The 13,409-nt window shown below is 46.1% G+C and overlaps 1 long non-coding RNA gene across 1 annotated transcript in view; it reads left to right on the forward strand.

Moving 5' to 3' along the window:
• Positions 1 to 8,486, forward strand: part of LOC128137509 (uncharacterized) — a 41,196-nt gene extending 32,710 nt beyond the window's left edge. The window contains exon 4 of the long non-coding RNA XR_008233713.1: positions 7,546 to 8,486. This is a non-coding gene — a long non-coding RNA (uncharacterized LOC128137509). The remainder of the gene's footprint in view (positions 1 to 7,545) is intronic.
• The last annotated feature ends 4,923 nt before the right edge of the window (positions 8,487 to 13,409 follow it).

The following is a 13,409-nucleotide window of genomic DNA, read 5'->3' on the forward strand; positions in this document are numbered from 1 at the left end:
GGCTACACTACAGAGAAGTTTCTGGCTGCATGTTACTCCATGGATCTCTCCATCAGCTGCTCTTCACACACCAAAAAGTCCCTTTGTCACCCTGGATAAAGTAATACTCCCCAACCATTTCCCACACCTAGGCAGTATTACTCCCTGTCCCTTCAATATCTTTGGACACTGTTAGGAAGCCCATATTTAGTGGTACCATCTGCTCCTCTTTCCACCCACTGAACTTCACATGTGATCCTCCTTATAATTTGCTGCCCCAACACCTGTTTTCTGTGACTCTTCTCTTTTTGAGGAAGATTTGCTTCTAGCTTAAAAGCTTCTCCTTCTTGTGCCCACAGTTTATAAATAGACTGCCACCACTGTTGGGCATGACCTTCAGCTTTCCTTCAACCTTTTAGAGACTTTCCATAAAGAAGCACAAAGCACTTCTCATCCCTCTGTGCCTCTTCTCCCCCTCTTCAGCAAAGGATGAGAATTAAACCTGCATCTGCTAAACTGACCAGCAGCACATGTCAAAAAAATAAATGCCCTGATCCTTGGCAGGTAATGAAGAAATAGATAATAATGCAAATAATTCTCCCGTGGCTATTGCTGGGAGTTTGTTTGCATCCATCTATCTCCAGCTTGTCATGTTGCCATTAGTACTGCTCATAATACAGATGTTAACAAGGGCAAAAGGGCGATCTGTCGGTCTCCTGTAGTCACCTGTGATGCTGTCAGCCTGCAAGTTAGCTGTCAGACAGAGTTTACTCCAGGGATAGTGACCAGTCTGACATACAGAAAGAGGGAGGGCAGAGGAGGAAAAGTGTGAGAACATAAGCTCAAGGAAGCAAGTGAGAATTTACCGTGCCTGGACCAAGGTGTTTGTGTTTTCTTTTGCACTTGCCTGTCATGTATTTGCTTCAATGCAAAGCTCATGCCAGATGCATCAGACTCCAGCCCAGCTAAATGGTGCTGAGAGCCAAACTTCATAAGGCAGTGTCCTAGTTTCAGCTGGGTCAGAGTTAACTGTCTTCCTAGTAGCTGGTACGGTGCTATGTTTTGAGTTCAGTATGTGAAGAATGTTGGTAACACACTGATGTTTTCAGTTGTTGCTAAGTAGTGTTTACACTAAAGTCAAGGATTTTTCAGCTTCTCATGCCCAGCCAGCGAGAAAGCTGGAGGGGCACAAGGAGTTGGCACAGGACACAGCCAGGGCACCTGACTCAAACTGGCCAACGGTGTATTCCATACCATGGGACGTCCCATCTAGTATAGGAACGGGGAAGTGGGGGCGGGGAATCGTCGCTCGGGAACTGGCTGGGTGTCGGTCGGCGGGTGGTGAGCAATTGCACTGCGCATCATTTGTACATTCCAATCCTTTCATTATTGCTGTTGTCATTTTATTAGTGTTATCATTATCATTATTAGTTTATTCTTTTCTGTTCTATTAAACCGTTCTTATCTCAACCCGCGGGTTTTGCTTCTTTTTCCCGATTTTCTCCCCCATCCCACTGGGGGGGGGGGGGGGAGTGAGTAAGAGGCTGCGTGGTGTTTAGTTGCTGGCTGGGGTTAAACCACGACAGGCAGCTTGGGCTGGGCGATTGTGCTGCCTAAACCCCAGGATGATTTTGCACTGCAAAGGTCGTGTTTTCCCATCTGCAGACCCAACTTAGCTCTTTTAGGAGATGTGAGGTATATAGCACTGATACAAAGTTGTCCCAGGACCCCCAACACAGTTACTATTGCTAGTATAAAGGCAGGGCACAAGGTAACTGCCTGGCAATCTCAGTGACACCTCCATAAGGAAGTGGCCCAGCACAGTCTGATGGTACCAATGTCAGTGGGTTGCCCAGGTAGTCTGCTGAAGCTCAGTCTGGCTTAGACCCCTCTTCACAACAGGGAGCATTATGGATGTGTTGTCATCTCCTGGATGTGAACCACACATCAATCTCTCTTTTCCTTGGCTTTTCACTGTGTATGGTGTCTGTCTTGCAGCCCTGGGCTATCTGGACACTTGGGACATGGCTCCTTTTATCAGAAGGGTTGACTCTCTATCTCAAAATAACCCATTATGAAGTCTCTCATTTGGAGCTGGAACTGAAAAGAGGAAAATTGAGACACAGCCTAGAATTTCCCACAAGTGTTTGCATCCTGGCTTTTTGTTCAACAAGCTAAAAAGGAAGCCCAGGTTTTTGTTTTGAATGCACTATGCTGTAGTCAATTTTATTTTTGTCTTACCTCTGTCAACAAAGCTTAGTACAAGTGATCCCAGTTGCCTGCTGGAAATGACAGGAAGGGAAAGGGGTGTGGGAACACACAGCGATATGGACATAATGGAGCAGAGAATGGTGCTGAGTGAGAAATTTCACCTTTCACTGTGGGGAGATGGGAAGAGGGGAACACTGCTCCACAAGCAGAGGATGTGCCTGGTTTCACTATATGCATATACATTACATGCTTTTGGCGAGAGGAAAACTAAACAATTTCCCCAAATTTGGATTATACTAGAAGTATACATCACACTTCTCCAGAAATGTGCGCACTGATGTGGTTCAAAACACATACGCAGATACTCCTTTGGTAATCATTTAGTGTACTAGACCTTGCATTAAAATCCTGGCAGAGGTCACCAGCAAAAATGAATTTGCTCAACTTGCCATAGTCATTAGTCCATACCAATTCTGGCTGAGAGTACAAGTGAAAATGAATCTACAGTTGTCCTGCTCATCATTTCTCCATACCAGCAAACTGTTGTGCCATTTGGAGCAATTTACTGTGATTGGTATCCATTGCTTCAAAACTACTCAGGAGAGGAGCAGTGAGGGATGTTGTGGATCATGATTATAGGGGTCTTGGATGGGCTGACATACCTACATGTGCTCTTGAAGTGGGACACAACCACAAGTGGCTCCATGAAAAAGGAAAGCTGGCCAGAACAGAGTGGAGGTTTAATAGCCATGATGTGAGAAGAACAACAAAATAGTGTTGCAGAAGGTGCCAGGTGCATGAGGGAGCTGTGCACTGGTCAGCACTTTGGGGAAAAAGCGTACGCAGCATCTGGTTTTGCTGTGCATGCTTTGGGGCTGCACATTCTTTGATTTTAATGAGTCACCCACCTGCTGAACAGTCACCTTATGTCACCTGAATCTGTCATGTGTGGTGCTGGTTTTTACACATGCTGAGCACTGAAGCAGCACGTCCACGGTGAGGCAGAGTCCTGAATCATATGGCCTGGCTGCAGGATGCCCTTTTGCAAATGGCAGAGGAAATCAGCCCTCGAAAACAACCCCCTTCCAAGCCTGCTGTTCACTTGGCTACAACGTTTGCCATTGCTTGGCTGTAGATTACAGGTTCAGCAGCATGCTAAACAGCCAACATTATGTTTCTGCCAAGGAACAAGGCTCCCGACTACTGAAAACTCCCAGGGGCTCACTGGAGCTGTTGCTAAGCACAAGGGAAACCTGGTTAGCAAAGTCAACTCCAGGCTTTTCCGAGTGTGCCTCAAATTTTCTGCTCCACCAGTCCCTCTGCTTTTGGACACCATCCTCACAATGCAGAAGGCGCTTTCTAACAGGCACAAGGATGCCAGGCCAAGTCTATCTCAGCAAACAATGGCCTTTATAAAGTGCTGCTGCTTTTGGATGCTGTTGGAGCACATCTCTGCAATGATTTTAAGAAACTGGGTCAAAGTTTCTCCTCTTCCTGCTGTCAGCTAGTTGGAGACCTGGAGAAATACCGGACAATCAAATCACATCAGATGCATAGCCTGAATCAGCCCCTGCTGACTTAAGAACCCCAGATATGATGTACATAAGATCTCCTCCACTTCTGCCAAACCGCACAATAACATGTTGGGGAAAGACACGTCCTAGTCAAAAAAGGCTGGGATCTGTGTTGACATTCTGCATTACTTTTGCAATATAACACAGTGCAGAAGAGGTATCAAAAGCAGCCTCCGAAGGGATAACTGGGCATAAACCTGTCAGAAAAATTAAAGAGCCGTAGACCCCTGCACCAATACATAACCCATGCTAGTTGTATTATAGAAGGCCCTAAATAATGGCATCCTTTTTAGCTACTTCCTGTTTCTGGACTGCATCTGGCCCTGCTTTATTTAAACTATTATATATGTGTTGTTCAAGGAACAGGATTATGGAAGAAAACTAGCAGTGGTTTGAGCCTTGCTTTCCAGGCAGTGTTCTGGGTTTCCTTAATCACTGAGGGCTGATGTGACTGTCCATAAAAGAGAGGGGTTGTTTCTGTTTTAGTTTTGCCGCTAAAAAGCTAACAAAAAATGTGTTCAGGCTGCAATCCAAGGCCACAGTGAGCTCTCTTTCAGACAGAAATACACAGTGAGTTACACCATCCCTTGAGTGTCTTTGGTGACATCTCTGGAAGATAAGAAATCCTCAGAGAGTAGCAGAATCATGATCACCATTAATTAAAGCTCATCGGAAGAAAGTCTTGATTTTCTAGAGCAGAGTCTTGAAAATTTTCCTGGTAAATGTGACCAGGAGCAGTTTCAACTTGATTCTCATGCAAACTCAACTGGAAATGATTACAGCCAAATAATAGCATTAAAGTGGAAGGAAATTACTGCATTGATTGCTTGACCTGAAGAACAATAATGGTCCTTGTCTATTACAACTGATTTTCCATAACATTAGTGTTACACAGAAAAACTCAGATTAAATCCAGGAAGCTGAAAGTAAGACTGAGAATTAGCACACTACCATGGTGAGGGCTCCAATCCCTTTGCACAAGAACGATCCATGTGAGCAAGGGTGGTCACATTTTTGCAAGAAGCAGAAATGTTATCTGCATCCCCCAAATATGTGTGTGTTCAATGGAGAGACTTTTAGGCCAGTTGCTGGGACAGGAGTGAGGAACTGGTCCCCCACAAGGAAGCCAACCTTCAACTGTGAAAGATGCTGCAGAAAAGAATCAAAATAATCTTTTTATCCCTCCAGAAAAAGAACAATAATCACCTCATGTTTTGTTCCTGGAAAACCGGCATTTTAAAGGGAATTGCTTTACATAGGAACTGTTCTGTGCAAGCTCTTGGTTTGCATTTTATTGTGACCCGCTTAGAGGTAATCCCATGTGACATGTCCCATGGTGTTATTCCTAGATTAGTCTAGACCCATTTTCAGGGGAATGTGCCGCAACTGGAAGGGATCTACAGAAAAGCAGGAGTGAGAGAATTCAGCTCCCAACTGAAAAGTAATTATTGCCATTTTTTCCCCTATATACTTCAGTGAGTCCTGGTGATTCAAACACCCAGTGTCCCAGCAGCTGGCACAGAGATACAAGGCTTCAGTCCTTGCCTTTCCGAATACTGGCTTTGCTTTCCCCTCCCGTCTCCTGTATCCTCAGACGAAATTGTGTAAAGGGCCAGTTTTAGCCTCATAGCTGCTTAGAAATCACTACTAAGCAACAGCACTGCTCATTTGTATGAATGAAGTGTAGGGGAGTGTTGGTCACATCCCAAAGACTAAGCAGGACTGCTTGATGCCCTGAAGGGAAACAAATTGTTGATTAAAATCCAGTTCCTGTTTGGCAGGCAGGAACTACAAACATGATGATAAGGACAACTCCTGGGTGGCAGTCTCAGCCAAGGAAAGGTTACTCCAAAAAAGACTTTTTTTTAATCCCTAAAAAAGATATTGGCAGGCAACTGGCAGGATAGCTTTGCTGCATGTGTTGAATGTAAGATTTTTACCCTGGGGAGTCATGCCCCATGGTCAAGACGAGATTCAGCCCAGGACCAGTGTCAGACCAGTAGCTAGACTGGGGTCCTCAGGAGACCAACTCCTCAGTTCAATCTTCCAGTGTACAGCTCTTTCCCTGCTTAGACTCTCCTCTTCAGTTCATCATCTATAATGTTCCTTATCTAATGAGGAGTTAGAGGATAAATACATTGAAGAAGTCCATCAGTGCTGGCTTATCTGAGCGTGTCTGCTGCAGATGCCCCACAGTCCCAGTGGAGCGTGCGTTGTCAGGGAATTAGCCTCTAGCTTGCCCACTTTTGTACCCACAAGCATGGGTTGACCATAACTGCCATCAGACAGTTTCTCTGCTGAGAAAACACACTCTGTCTATAGGTTTGTACATCAGCTGGGGATCTGGGGGAAGATGCTTCAAATCAGAAAGGCTTCAAGGGGCTCTAAGGTATGCAGGTTTCCAATCCCTGCATGCACTCTGCCCATATCCTTGCTTGGGAGGGCAGTGGGGACTACTGTGGTGCTCAGAAGCTGTTTAAGATGTGCTGCCTCGCTCCATATTTGCTCTTGCCTGCAGCAAAGAAAGGGTGGGCATTCATAACTGCGCTGGCGTGCAGGTCTTGGAGAAATCATTAATAACAAGTTCCTGAACTTTGGGTAAATGATTTTTACTGCTGCTGTGGGTTTTTTTCCTCCCTTTTTAAAGCATTCGTCTGCAGTACTGTGTGCACCAGCAGATTGCAGGGGTGGGTCCCGACAGCTGGCGTGCTTCAGATCTCATGTGGCAACTGCACGCCTTGAGTCCCCACGTGCCACGCAGCCACCCTCCTTCCCGGTCTCTCTGCCATTGACTCTCGCTCAAGCTGTTATTTGTGTCTTCAGCGCACAGCTGGTTGGTTTTGAACATAGGGGTGGGAGGGGAAGGTGGAAGGGGCAGTGTAGCTGCAGAGCGAGCAGTCCATCACTCCTCCAGGATGCATGGCCCGAGTGAAAACAGGGAAATTAATAAGATGTACAGCATTGAGAGCTGCTCCTTTTTATCTGGGCACTGTTCATTGCAGGAAGCATCTTCTCCTCAGCCTCTTGTGGGCAGCTAGTAGCACAAAGCCCGCAGTCAAAAGGGTTTGTCCTCCTGCCATGCCAGCATGACAAGGCCACGTGTGTCAGGATGAATGCAATGGGATTGCAGATCCCTAAGGAGGACACATGTGGCTTTGGGAACTGGCTTGTGTTTTGTCAGACAAATACAACACATGGTGGGTGGGGATGTCTTGAATTTGCAGCAGTGGGTTGACTGACCCATGTCCATGCCTCTTTCATCCACCTCCTTGAGAACGCTTGCATGAAGGGTGCAGCAAAGAGGTACTTGCATCTAAATGTGAGTACCCAGAATCCTCTTCTTGTGCTTGGACATGTTCAGCTTTTGGAAAATGAAGTTTTGTTTCTACACATAAAATAAATATCATGAGACTTCATTGACCAGTAACACACTGTGAATTACAAGACAGCTGTATCCTCAGGGTGGCCTATAAGCTGAAATATGCTTCTATATAAAGCTCATCCTTTACAATTAAAGCACAAAATGGTACAAGCCAAATGACTATCCACAAACAATTTGTGAACACACACACACAAATGCTTAATGACTTGTTACTGAAACAAGTAAAAAACAGAAGAGGCAAGCAAGTCCCCCAGAAAGCAGTTAAAATCAACACTTTTTGTTCTGTTTCAAGTTTTCTTGACAGCATGATTCCCCCCTTTATAGCACCCTCCCTCTGCTGTGCTGAGTTCCTGGGAACACTGGCTGATTCTTTTGTGCCACCACCTCTGTCTCTCTCAGATGCTGTGAAGATGCTGCATTTGTGGGGGGTCCCGAGCTACTGCCCACAAAACTCAGGGAGAAACCTGGTGGTGGAGGAACACATTACACACTTGGAAGGCTGCTGGATTCCACGCCAGAGCACATAAACAGCAATTCATGAGTCAACAAGGATGTTCTCCAAGCCCATAAAAGCCTGAAGTGCTCTCAGTATCATCCCCATGCAGCTGGAGAGGCTCTTGACCTGGGTGAGACCTTCAGTGTGGAATGTAACCGAAAGGCAGAAATTTCAGCCCTCATCTGCAGTGACAGCTCAGGAAGAAAGAAACCACTGGGAGATAAAGAGAGAAGGAAGGGGAAAGAAAAGGTAAAAGGGTAGAAGTGGAAGGGAAGAAACCTAGGGCTTCTTTAATGGACCCAAACATCAATAATACTAACCACTCCGGCTGTGAAAGGCTGCCGGTTAAAAAACACACAAGTTGATAGTCACTGCCCATAATCCAGCGGATACACATGCCCACCAAACCTGGTGCTGAGTCCCTTCAGATACCAAGGAGTAACGGTATCACCGAGTCTGAATTTCTCTCTCTTCTTTATGCAGCTTCTGCACAGGAAAACAACACACCATGTCTCCATGTTCCTGCATCACTTTTGATAATGTGCTAGCATATGCAGATCTTGTCTACTCTAAGCCATTCTTCCATGCAAATTCTTCTTGGGCAGAAGACCTTGAGAAAAAAAGCAGGAGCCTGGGAAAATTTTCCATCTGCATCCTTATGTAATGGTTGTTTGCAAAGATGGGTAACTGAGGTCCGTTGTCCACTCCCCACCCCAGGCAGGCAGGAGATCGATGGCTGTGTTTTAGTTTGCTGTTCCTTCCATATTCCCCCCCACACTTCAGTAACTCTCCCTATTTTTATACTAAAATGTTGGCAAATACATAAATATCTCCTGTCACCAGGAAGCCGTGTCCATTTGGTTCTGTCCGCAAACACTGCGCTCCCATCCTCGCCCTCTACAATGTACCACTTTCATGGGCCCTGGGGGAGGAGCTGGGAGTCACAACTCATAAATTCCCATCATGCCAGGCAAACGCTTTCACATCATTCAAAAGGAAAATCTGCTTCCCTGAAATAAATAACAGGATGTAAAGAGAGTCCACGGGTAAGACAATGGGGACACTTGTAAATCATTGTGCATTGGAAATGAGGCTGGGGAATTTGGAAACCCTGCATCGCTTCGTAAAGAAGGCAACACAGAGAAGTTCATGCACATGAGAAGAACAACACTCTTCTGCCTCTCTCAGCAGCTAAAATCTTAACTGAAAATGTATGTGCGGCCAGTGAGGAGAATGACAGTGTGAAATACAGGATTCAGCGTGAGGTGAAGAACAGAGGCTCTGGAGGGAAATGGCTTTGGAGAGACACAGAGGGTCTTGAGGGAAAGCTGGCATGAACGGCTGCTTGCCATGTGCCAAGTTTAGTACATGGACTGGTGAGTGTATGACTAACGTCATCATGAGAAGGAAAGAAGTCACCGGGGGGTCGTACAGTTAAAAAAAAAAGGGAGTTTTGCCCATCACCATAGCTAGTACATCTCCCAGATTTGGTCATATCTTTCTCATCATCTTTGCTACTGCTTCATACACTCCTGCTCTTACCTTTTCACCTCCAGCCCTTTTTTAGCTAGATGAGGTGATGGTAGCATTAAAAATATGGCTGTTTTCTCACAGTGTGGGGAGACACCAGCCAGCCACAGAGGTCTGACCTGACAGAGTGACATTGCGCAAGGAAGGCTACAGAAAATGCAGTCACTGAGAGGTAGAGAAGGGGTAAGAGGTGGTTGGCAGACTCTGGAGGGAACCAGCATGCCCATCTAGGCTTGGTAGTTGGTAGTAGTGAGAACTGGGAGCTCTGTAAGCCTCAACCAGATCTAGTTATTTTTTACAAGAGTGGATAAAAGCCTTATAAGGTGGGCTGGGCATTTCCCTGTGAAGAGGCCTTGAATCTACTTCCAATCTTTCTCTCTCCCTCCTCTTCTGTTGCAGCAGTCAAAAGAGGACCCTGCATAGAAAACTGTTTGTTATGAAGCAACCTCTGTGTATTGCCTAAAGCAATCAGCCAGCAGCTTCCCTTTGTGAGGAGGAAAGTGGGCTTTTTCTTTTTCTCCCACAGGTAATCATCCCTTTCAACGCTTTCTTTTCCATTTTGAGCTGTCCCCTTCCTTGCCTCCTGAAGCAGTGTGCACGTCACAGAAGCCCCAAGTAATGGAGAGGGAAGGGTGAAAGTCCTGGGTTCCCACCAAGGACCAGGAGAGCCAGGTAGCAGGGCTGGCATGCTCCACTTCATGGTGCTTTACACTGAAGGAGTTAAGGCCCATCCTTAAGTACCCCTTTGCTTTAGCAGGAAAAACAGTCTTGGGAATAACACATTAGTTTTAACTCCTTATTCTCAGTGGCTCTTCCTTTTCACGGTCTGACTCTGGCTTTGCTCTTTGCAAAGTTGCTGCTTCTCTCAACGTTTGTCCTGTGGGTGTACTCAGAGGCTGTAATCAGGATTTAAGGCCTTTGCAGTCTTAGGCACAGAACAGGTAGAACAAAGACGACGGCCTCTGCCCCAGAGATTTTAGCACTGGAAAGTGAGCTATAGCTGGCAGTTGTGAAATCAAGTTGTCCTACCAGTATTACCCCATGGTCAACCCACTCCCCATCATTCAGAAGTTGGAAGATGATGCCTTGGATGAATGAAAAGTGAAGGGCAGTATCTTTTTCCTCCCAAGAATCTCTTGTACATGTCAACATTTTGGCAAAGCTGGACATGACAGACCCCCTTACCTGTCCCTCAGGAGTTTGACTGCAGCTTCCACATTGCTCCTTGGGATCCCCAGACCTCACTCAGCCCACGTGATGAGGCCACAAATAATCCCAGGCATCTTCTTTTCTCATGTGCAAGGATCGTGCATTCTCAGAGACAGGTAGGCACTAGCTTTTGTTGCACGTGTGATCTCGCACATGGGCACTAACAAAGTGAACGTGAGCATGAGTGTTTTGAGACTTCATAAAAATAAACCCAGATGGCATTAAATAAACTGTGTTGGAGGGATGTTAAGCATGACTTATCTACACTCCTTACAGTGAGCAGTGGGAGGACCGGAAACAAAACCCAGGAATCCTGCTCCCTCGTCATCTCTCTCATCTTGCTAGTAGCACTTGCTGCCTTGTTTGTGGATGCCTTCCCTCAGCCCCACTGTGGGGACATCAGGAAGAAAGGCATCTGTTATGTTCAGAGTCTCTTTGTCTTGAGCAGGGCATTAGAGATAGGTGCATCCCCTGAGCACTGTTTCTGTCAGGGTGAGCAGTGGGCATGCTATTTCTCTGTTTGCTTTTGTGTTGGGACTTGAGGGTGGGGACCTGGGGAGGAGGAAAGGAAAATGTTGTTCTATTTTTCAAGCAAGCTTGAGGAGCGTGGTGGAAAAAGGACTGTTCTCTCCTTCATTGAGAAGTTTGGTCATGGAGGGCTGACTGTCCTTGTTTCCTAAATGTATATGGTGCCCTCAGGGAGTGTCTGGTTTTGATTAGATAGTGTCTTGTGGAGAGTTCTTGATTCTGGGCTATATGACTGTGAAAGAAGAGTGTGTGACTCCTTCCCTCCCCCGTGAACCATGAATGAATAGCACCTCTGCCCAGGCAGGAGAGAGGGGCCCTCAGGCCAGCTGGGAATGTGCATTTATTATAAAGCAATGAAGTAGCAAAGATACCAGGAGACAGAAAGGATTTCTCAATTTTGTTTTGCTTTTTCAATTCTGCCATTCGCCCCCCCTTAAAATGGAGGAATATTGCATGTCCATGGGAAGGTTCCCAGAGCAGCAGGTTCTCTAGGAAGAGATGCTCTCTGGAGACAGTATTGTGCATTAGGGTTTAATTTGGGACTGCAGGAGACCCATGGGGTCCTAGAGAAAGAAACCGACATTTCCCACTGCCATACACGGTCCCTGCTCAGGTGCACAGGGAGACCTGCTGCTCTGAGGCTGGGGTTCCTGCAAACAACAGCGAGGAAAAATCACCAGCAGGGATGCCATCTTCAGTCTCCTACAAGCCACGTGCAGAACTAAAAGTGTCAAGCCCAGGGCTGGCAGGTGATTTCACTAAGAATGGTCATTGGAAACTCAGCTTGGGACTTGGAAAAAATCAAGCCCTGCTTTTTCCATACCTTACGCTATCAATAGAGGTTGTGCAGTCTGGAAGATAACAGGATCACTTGCCTTTGCACTCTGTGGAGCTGAGGTGATGAGTAAACACTCATTTTTACTGGGAATAGGGAGCAAACATGACTTAGAAATAAGCAGGAATTAGCACGTGCAGTTAGATGCCTTTTTTAACAAGGTCATGTTATTAATTATGATGGTGTTTCAGTAGTGCTTTAGCTACGTGTTGATAAACAAGCCTGCGTTTGTAGACCTAAAGACATTTCAACACTGTCCCTTTTTATTCAAGGAGTTCAAGCTTGCAAGGAAAATTGGGGAATGAAGGACAAGAAAGGGCACTCTCCCATACACATACACCCTTTTTTTTTTCCTCTGTGGGAAACAAAGATTTCCTCTGTGTGGCTTTGTATCTGTGTATGTTCCTATCTGATGCATTCACCTTGAGGAGTTTTTGCACAGAGTAGCACTGACACTCATTATCCGAGTGGGTGAGTTGAGGAGTTCTCTCTCCAGGGATGCCCTGAGGGAGGACAGACTCTCTCTAAAGTGAAGCTCCCCTCTTTTCGAGGATTTTTGCAAGTGCTAGTTAAACACCTGAAGGCCTGGCTGACTCTCCTGGATAGAGACTGCAGAGCAGATACTGCAGCTGAAGCATTGTTAATTCATCAGCAAGGAAGAACCTAATTGTTTGTTGCTCTGGCGACTGTCATGATGACTATGCAAATACATTTTTCCCTCCCTCTCCCCAAGTTCTGTGCCCTTTGATAGTCCCTAAGGACTTTTCTTATTTAAGTTCAGCTGCTCTTCATTTGCATGAGTCATCGCACTGGATGACAAGGCGAGAGAAAAAGAGTGTGAGAGCACAACCTGTCAGACAAAAAAGGAGGCCTCAGTCCTCTGAAAGATGCTTGTTTCTGAACCACTCACCAAGACCCTTCTTAAGAGATATAGCACAGATGAGATGCTGCCCAGTAATTTCCCTCGACATGTCTCTCAGGCTGCTGTAAGATGCATGAGGGCTCAGTGGGTTTCCCACAGAGGTGCAGGCATCTGCTGCCAGATTTGAATCTTTCCATGGTGAACTCTGCAAACCAGGGGAACCAAGTGCTCCCCATTTTCTCCAAGAGAGGAACAAGGGAGCACCAAATGAGGCAAGCACTCAGCAGGCACAGAGTGAGTACAAGGGTGTTGTTCTCAGCCCAGTGTGTGGATAAGCTGTGGAAATCCTTCCCATGGGAAATTCCAAACACTCGAAATTTGCGTAGGTTCAGGGAGGGTACGAGCATGTTCATGGAAGAGGAGTCCACCTCCGTTATTAACCAGGAAAACATTGTATCTCTGGCTCAATACATCCCTGAATCATGAAGAGCTGGAGGACAGGAAATTATTTGGATATGTATCACCGTATCCCTGCTCAACTCCTGTATTAATCTCTATGTTCTCCTTGAAAGCTGGGAGTGGTAAGCAAGCCTAGCACCAGGGAGAAGTGCTCAGCACTTGGAGGATAGAGCTCAAAACTGAAAATGCCTCAAGCCTGGGCTAGTTAGCCCTGGGGATCTTCTGCTTCAGGAAATCCAAGTTTTGAGTCTTATGAATGGACAGAAGAAGTATTTGCAAACACCCAGAGCCTTTATGTGATAAATATTACCTCAAATTAGTTGGCCAGATTAAAGAAGACGTAG

Source organism: Harpia harpyja, chromosome Z (assembly GCF_026419915.1).
Source record: "Harpia harpyja isolate bHarHar1 chromosome Z, bHarHar1 primary haplotype, whole genome shotgun sequence".
Lineage (NCBI taxonomy): Eukaryota > Metazoa > Chordata > Aves > Accipitriformes > Accipitridae > Harpia > Harpia harpyja.